At 42.0% G+C, this 6,000-nt stretch overlaps 7 non-coding genes across 7 annotated transcripts; all 7 read right to left on the bottom strand.

Moving 5' to 3' along the window:
• Positions 1-235: 235 nt before the first annotated feature.
• On the bottom strand, positions 236-354 carry LOC147266449 (5S ribosomal RNA). Its single transcript, XR_015113621.1, has one exon. It is a non-coding gene; the product is annotated as a 5S ribosomal RNA (ribosomal RNA).
• Positions 355-663: 309 nt separating this feature from the next.
• LOC147266448 (5S ribosomal RNA) lies at positions 664-782 on the bottom strand. Its single transcript, XR_015115184.1, has one exon. It is a non-coding gene; the product is annotated as a 5S ribosomal RNA (ribosomal RNA).
• Positions 783-1,093: 311 nt separating this feature from the next.
• Positions 1,094-1,212, bottom strand: LOC147266447 (5S ribosomal RNA). Its single transcript, XR_015114226.1, has one exon. It is a non-coding gene; the product is annotated as a 5S ribosomal RNA (ribosomal RNA).
• Positions 1,213-1,521: 309 nt separating this feature from the next.
• LOC147266446 (5S ribosomal RNA) lies at positions 1,522-1,640 on the bottom strand. Its single transcript, XR_015113059.1, has one exon. It is a non-coding gene; the product is annotated as a 5S ribosomal RNA (ribosomal RNA).
• A 310-nt stretch (positions 1,641-1,950) lies between these two features.
• LOC147266445 (5S ribosomal RNA) lies at positions 1,951-2,069 on the bottom strand. The gene has a single exon (XR_015115183.1). It is a non-coding gene; the product is annotated as a 5S ribosomal RNA (ribosomal RNA).
• A 311-nt stretch (positions 2,070-2,380) lies between these two features.
• LOC147266444 (5S ribosomal RNA) lies at positions 2,381-2,499 on the bottom strand. Its single transcript, XR_015114224.1, has one exon. It is a non-coding gene; the product is annotated as a 5S ribosomal RNA (ribosomal RNA).
• Positions 2,500-2,809: 310 nt separating this feature from the next.
• Positions 2,810-2,928, bottom strand: LOC147266443 (5S ribosomal RNA). The gene has a single exon (XR_015114325.1). It is a non-coding gene; the product is annotated as a 5S ribosomal RNA (ribosomal RNA).
• Between the last annotated feature and the right edge of the window lie 3,072 nt (positions 2,929-6,000).

Below are 6,000 nucleotides of genomic sequence, written 5' to 3'. Positions count from 1 at the left end.
AGCCTCACGATCTTTTTACACACCAAATAGTTGTCCTGTCAATAAAAAGAAAAGAATGTTGATGTCATCTAGAGAAAAGTACTGCATCTGCCATCTGTCTACTTCAAATTACACACTGCATGACATTCCATTCGAAAGCTGTGGAGGGTGCTTCAAGAAAAGGTGTGTGAGGGAAGCTCGCTCATGCTGGTCCCAAAACACTCAAAGCTGCCCTTTCCTCACAATGAAACAAAAAAGCTTACAGCACCTGGTATTCACAGGCAGTCTCCCATCCAAGTACTAACCAGGCCCGACCCTGCTTAGCTTCCGAGATCAGACGAGATCAGGCGTGTTCAGAGTGGTATGGCCGTAAGCTCTTGACGCTCACACACATGGGCTCTATATCCATTTCACTCACTTTACAACCTCAAAAAAAATGTGATGTGCAACAGCCTCACGGTCTTTTTACACACCAAATAGTTGTCCTGTCAATACAAAGAAAAGAATGTTGATGTCATCAAGAGAAATGTACTGCATCTGCCATGTGTCTACTTCAAATTACACACTGCATGACATTCCATTCGAAAGCTGTGGAGGGCGCTTCAAGAAAAGGTGTGTGAGGAAAGCTCGCTCATGCTGGTCCCCAAAGATTCAAACAGCCCTTTCCTCACAATGAAACAAAAAAGTTTACAGCACCTGGTATTCCCAGGCGGTCTCCCATCCAAGTACTAACCAGGCCCGACCTTGCTAAGCTTCCGAGATCAGACGAGATCGGGCGTGTTCAGAGTGGTATGGCCGTAAGCCCTTGACTCTCACACACATGGGCTCTATATCCATTTCACTCACTTTACAACCTCAGAAAAAAAGTGACGTGCAAAAGCCTCACGGTCTTTTCAAACGCCAAATAGGTGTCCTGTCAATACAAAGAAAAGAATGTTGATGTCATCTAGAAAAAAGTACTGCATCTGCCATCTGTCTACTTCAAATTACACGCTGCATGACATTCAATTTCAAAGCTGCAGAAAGGCGCTTCAAGAAAAGGTGTGTGAGGGAAGCTCGCTCATGCTGGTCCCCAAAGACTCAAAGCTGCCGTTTTCTCACAAAGAAAGAAAAAAGCTTACAGCACCTGGTATTCCCAGGCGGTCTTCCATCCAAGTACTAACAAGGCCCGACCCTGCTTAGCTTCCGAGATCAGACGAGATCGGGCGTGTTCAGAGTGGTATGGCCGTAAGCCCTTGACTCTGACACACATGGGCTCTATATCCATTTCACACACTTTACAACCTCAAAAAAAAAGTGATGCGCAAAAGCCTCAGGGTCTTTTCACACGCCAAATCGGTGTCCTGTCAATAAAAGAAAAGAATGTTGATGTCATCGAGAGAAAAGTACTGCATCTGCCATCCGTCTTCTTCAAATTAACCACTGCATGAAATTCCATTCCAAAGCTGCAGAGGGCGCTTCAAGAAAAGGTGTGTGAGGGAAGCTCGCTCATGCTGGTCCCCAAAGACTCAAAGCGGCCCTTTCCTCACAAAGAAAGAAAAAAGCTTACAGCACCTGGTATTCCCAGGCGGTCTCCCATCCAAGTACTACCCAGGCCCGACCCTGCTTAGCTTCCGAGATCAGACGAGATCGGGCGTGTTCAGAGTGGTATGGCCGTAAGCTCTTGACTCTCACACACATGGGCTCTATATCCATTTCACTCACTTTACAACCTCAAAAAAAATGTGATGTGCAAAAGCCTCACGGTCTTTTTACACACCAAATAGTTGTCCTGTCAATACAAAGAAAAGAATGTTGATGTCATCTAGAGAAAAGTACTGCATCTGCCATGTGTCTACTTCAAATTACACACTGCATGACATTCCATTCGAAAGCTGTGGAGGGCGCTTCAAGAAAAGGTGTGTGAGGGAAGCTCGCTCATGCTGGTCCCCAAAGACTCAAAGCGGCCCTTTCCTCACAATGAAACAAAAAAGTTTACAGCACCTGGTATTCCCAGGCGGTCTCCCATCCAAGTACTAACCAGGCCCGACCTTGCTAAGCTTCCGAGATCAGACGAGATCGGGCGTGTTCAGAGTGGTATGGCCGTAAGCCCTTGACTCTCACACACATGGGCTCTATATCCATTTCACTCACTTTACAACCTCAGAAAAAAAGTGACGTGCAAAAGCCTCACGGTCTTTTCAAACGCCAAATAGGTGTCCTGTCAATACAAAGAAAAGAATGTTGATGTCATCTAGAAAAAAGTACTGCATCTGCCATCTGTCTACTTCAAATTACACGCTGCATGACATTCAATTTCAAAGCTGCAGAAAGGCGCTTCAAGAAAAGGTGTGTGAGGGAAGCTCGCTCATGCTGGTCCCCAAAGACTCAAAGCTGCCGTTTTCTCACAAAGAAAGAAAAAAGCTTACAGCACCTGGTATTCCCAGGCGGTCTTCCATCCAAGTACTAACAAGGCCCGACCCTGCTTAGCTTCCGAGATCAGACGAGATCGGGCGTGTTCAGAGTGGTATGGCCGTAAGCCCTTGACTCTCAAACACATGGGCTCTATATCCATTTCACACACTTTACAACCTCAAAAAAAAAGTGATGCGCAAAAGCCTCAGGGTCTTTTCACACGTCAAATAGGTGTCCTGTCAATACAAAGAAAAGAATGTTGATGTCATCTAGAGAAAAGTACTGCATCTGCCATCTGTCTACTTCAAATTACACACTGCATGACATTCCATTCGAAAGCTGTGGAGGGCGCTTCAAGAAAAGGTGTGTGAGGGAAGCTCGCTCATGCTGGTCCCCAAAGACTCAAAGCGGCCCTTTCCTCACAATGAAACAAAAAAGCTTACAGCACCTGGTATTCCCAGGCGGTCTCCCATCCAAGTACTAACCAGGCCCGACCCTGCTTAGCTTCCGAGATCAGACGAGATCGGGCGTGTTCAGAGTGGTATGGCCGTAAGCCCTTGACTCTTACACACATGGGCTCTATATCCATTTCACTCACTTTACAACCTCTGAAAAAAAGTGACGCGCAAAAGCCTCAGGGTCTTTTCAAACGCCAAATAGGTGTCCTGTCAATACAAAGAAAAGAATGTTGATGTCATCTAGAGAAAAGTACTGCATCTGCCATCTGTCTTCTAAAAATTAACCACTGCATGACATTCCATTCCAAAGCTGCGGAGGGCGCTTCAAGAAAAGGTGTGTGATGGAAGCTCGCTCATGCTGGTCCCCAAAGACTCAAAGCGGCCCTTTCCTCACAATGAAACAAAAAAGCTTACAGCACCTGGTATTCCCAGGCGGTCTTCCATCCAAGTACTAACCAGGCACGACCCTGCTAAGCTTCCGAGATCAGACGAGATCGGGCGTGTTTTTTTTTTGTCTTTTATTATCAAAAATACATCATACATTTTTACCAACTGTACATTCTTATTTACATGACAAAATTTAACAATTATATAAAAAAATTAATTCCTTCAGGAAAGAAATCTTACCAAAAAAAACCCCCACCCTTGATACACCTCGAACTTGATGAAAACACCATCAGAGTTTTTTTTTTTTTTTTTTTTTTTTTTTTTTTTAATTAAGTTAAATTTAGACAAATAAACCAACACTATGTGCCTACAGCCACTGGAGCAATGCAGGTCATTCCAAAAAAAATAAATAAAAATTAAAGAGAGACAAAAAAAACTCATGGGACTAAAAAGAACAAATTCCTGTCGTGAAGTGTCACACACACAATTTTTTTTTTTTTTTTTTTTTTAAATTTTAAATGAAATTTTATCAAAATGAAATGTTAAACACACCAAAAACATAAACCACCCAATTTGCTCACCCCTTTATTAAATTTGAAAAATACTTTGCTTTATAAAAAAAAGAGACTACTTAGCTGGGAATTTGAAGAGAAAACATACCATTGTCAATCTTGTTTATTTCAATTTTGCCATTTGCTATGTTGAAAAATGTGTTTTTCCTGCAGAAAGTGTTTTCAAAAATATCCTTGTCCATGTCATGTAAGATTTGTAGGTGTGTCAAGAGTGTTGTGTAAAAAACCCCAAATATGTTTATTTTCTTCTTTTCATAGAGAGCGTAGTTTCTAGTTGTCCATATTGATTTTTTTGCAAAAGTGAGTATGGTATTTATGAGAGTCCTGTTCTGATCCTTTTGTTTCAGTGTTGTACCAAAGAGAAGAGTCCATGTCCATAGTGTTTCATCTGTCAAACTGAAATTGCAGTGCTCTTGCAGTAGCATCCTGATGAAATTCCTGAATTTATCCGATTCCTTGCAGTTGATGAATAGATGCTCCTGGTCTTCCGGTTCTTTATTGCAGATTTGGCATGTCCTACTGTAGTTTTCCTTATTAATCTGGTGTAATTTGATTCCTGTGAAAATTCTCCTGTGTCTGATATTGAATTCTAGCTTGAAAGTATTGCTGTCCATGTAAGGTATGTTAAGGTTTTGCCAGATTTTTCCTATCGGTATTCCCTTGAATAATTGTGCCCAGTGTTTTTCTGCTTTTGGAGTGCGTTTAATTGAGTTAATCCCTATGGTGTACCAGTCCTTTGTTTTCACCTGTGACAGCTCTTTCCCTGTGTACTGTGTGACAAGCTCAAGCGGTGGGAGTTCGGGGTCTGCTCTCGATTTGTCCGTGATGATTAAGTTTCTCCACAGTGAGGTTATGTTTCTGTTGATTTTGTTACCTAGTCCATTTAGGTAATCCTTTCTGCACGGTGTCCCTGTTTTTTTGAGTTGGGTTGTGACTTTCCTGAGACTGAACAGACCCCTTTCCCCCACCACTTGACCGACCCTTGTTATATTATGTTGCTGAAGTGCCCTGCATTTAAGTGTCCTACCATTGTGTGTGAAAAAGGTGCTTTCGAGAAAAGGTAACTGCAGCACATGACTTTTCTGACTGCACTTAGGCCTGAGGTGGGGCAGGAATTTGCCCCATGCCTCTAGCACCTCCTGGTAGAACATCGGTAGCGAGCCATGGCTTTTCCCAGGAAGGAGGTGATAAAGAGGGAGTTTCTCCCCCTCCCCGTACTCAGCCAGGTAGCCCGCCATTGTGTCCTCCCAGGGGTACTGCCTGTTCGAATCGAGAAAATTTCTAACTAATTTGGCCCTGAGTGCATCTTTTTTTGCACTGATGTCAATTAGTCCTAATCCCCCCTCCCTTTTATTAGCAATTATCACCCGATGAGCGATCGAATTTCCCTTTCCCCTCCAAAGGAAGGAGGAGATCGCTTCATTGAGCGAATTTAGTGCCCACTGCGGTAGCTCACAGGCCCCCAAAACATGATTAATTTTTGACAGTATTAAGGCATTGATGACAATTACCTTTCCTCTCAGGCTTAAACCCCTACTTCTCCATAAATTAAGTGTATTTTCTACCTTTTTTACAAGTTCTCTCCACCCTAAGTCCCTGGCTTCCCCTTCATTTTTACCAATGTATACACCCAGTATTTTCCTGTATTCTTTAGTGCTAAAACCCCAATTATTTTTTAAACTATTTTTACCGAATTCCATCATTTCTGACTTATTTCTGTTAACCTTAGCTCCTGATGCTTTTTCATATCTTTCTAGATGTTTTATAATATAATTTAAATTTTCTTCATTTTTAAACATTATATTGATATCATCCGCAAATTGTGCTATTTTAACGACTTTGTCTCTATATGTTTTTATACCTATAATATTCTTATCATTCATTATACTTAAAGCTAGTGGCTCAGCAACAATACTGTATAAAAGAGCTGAAAGCGGGCATCCTTGCCTTACCGATCTTTTTAATTTGATCTTTTCTGTTAGTTGTCCATTTATCTTTATTTGACTGTATGCGTTATCGTATAATAATTTAATCCATCTAATAAAGCCTTCACCGTATCCAAATCTTTTTAAAGTTTTATATAAGAAAAGATGTTCTACTCTGTCGAATGCTTTCTCCAAATCAATTCCGAGCAGATACCCCCCCTGTGCTGCCATTGTCCTGACGGTATCCTTTATTGTAAGGATCGTATCTATGATGTCTCTATCTGG

Source organism: Aulostomus chinensis, chromosome 4 (assembly GCF_037954235.1).
Source record: "Aulostomus chinensis isolate RoL2024-O1b breed Wild chromosome 4, RoL_Achi_v1.0, whole genome shotgun sequence".
NCBI classification, from domain to species: Eukaryota; Metazoa; Chordata; class Actinopteri; order Syngnathiformes; family Aulostomidae; genus Aulostomus; species Aulostomus chinensis.
This window is presented reverse-complemented; position numbering and strand designations above follow the sequence as displayed.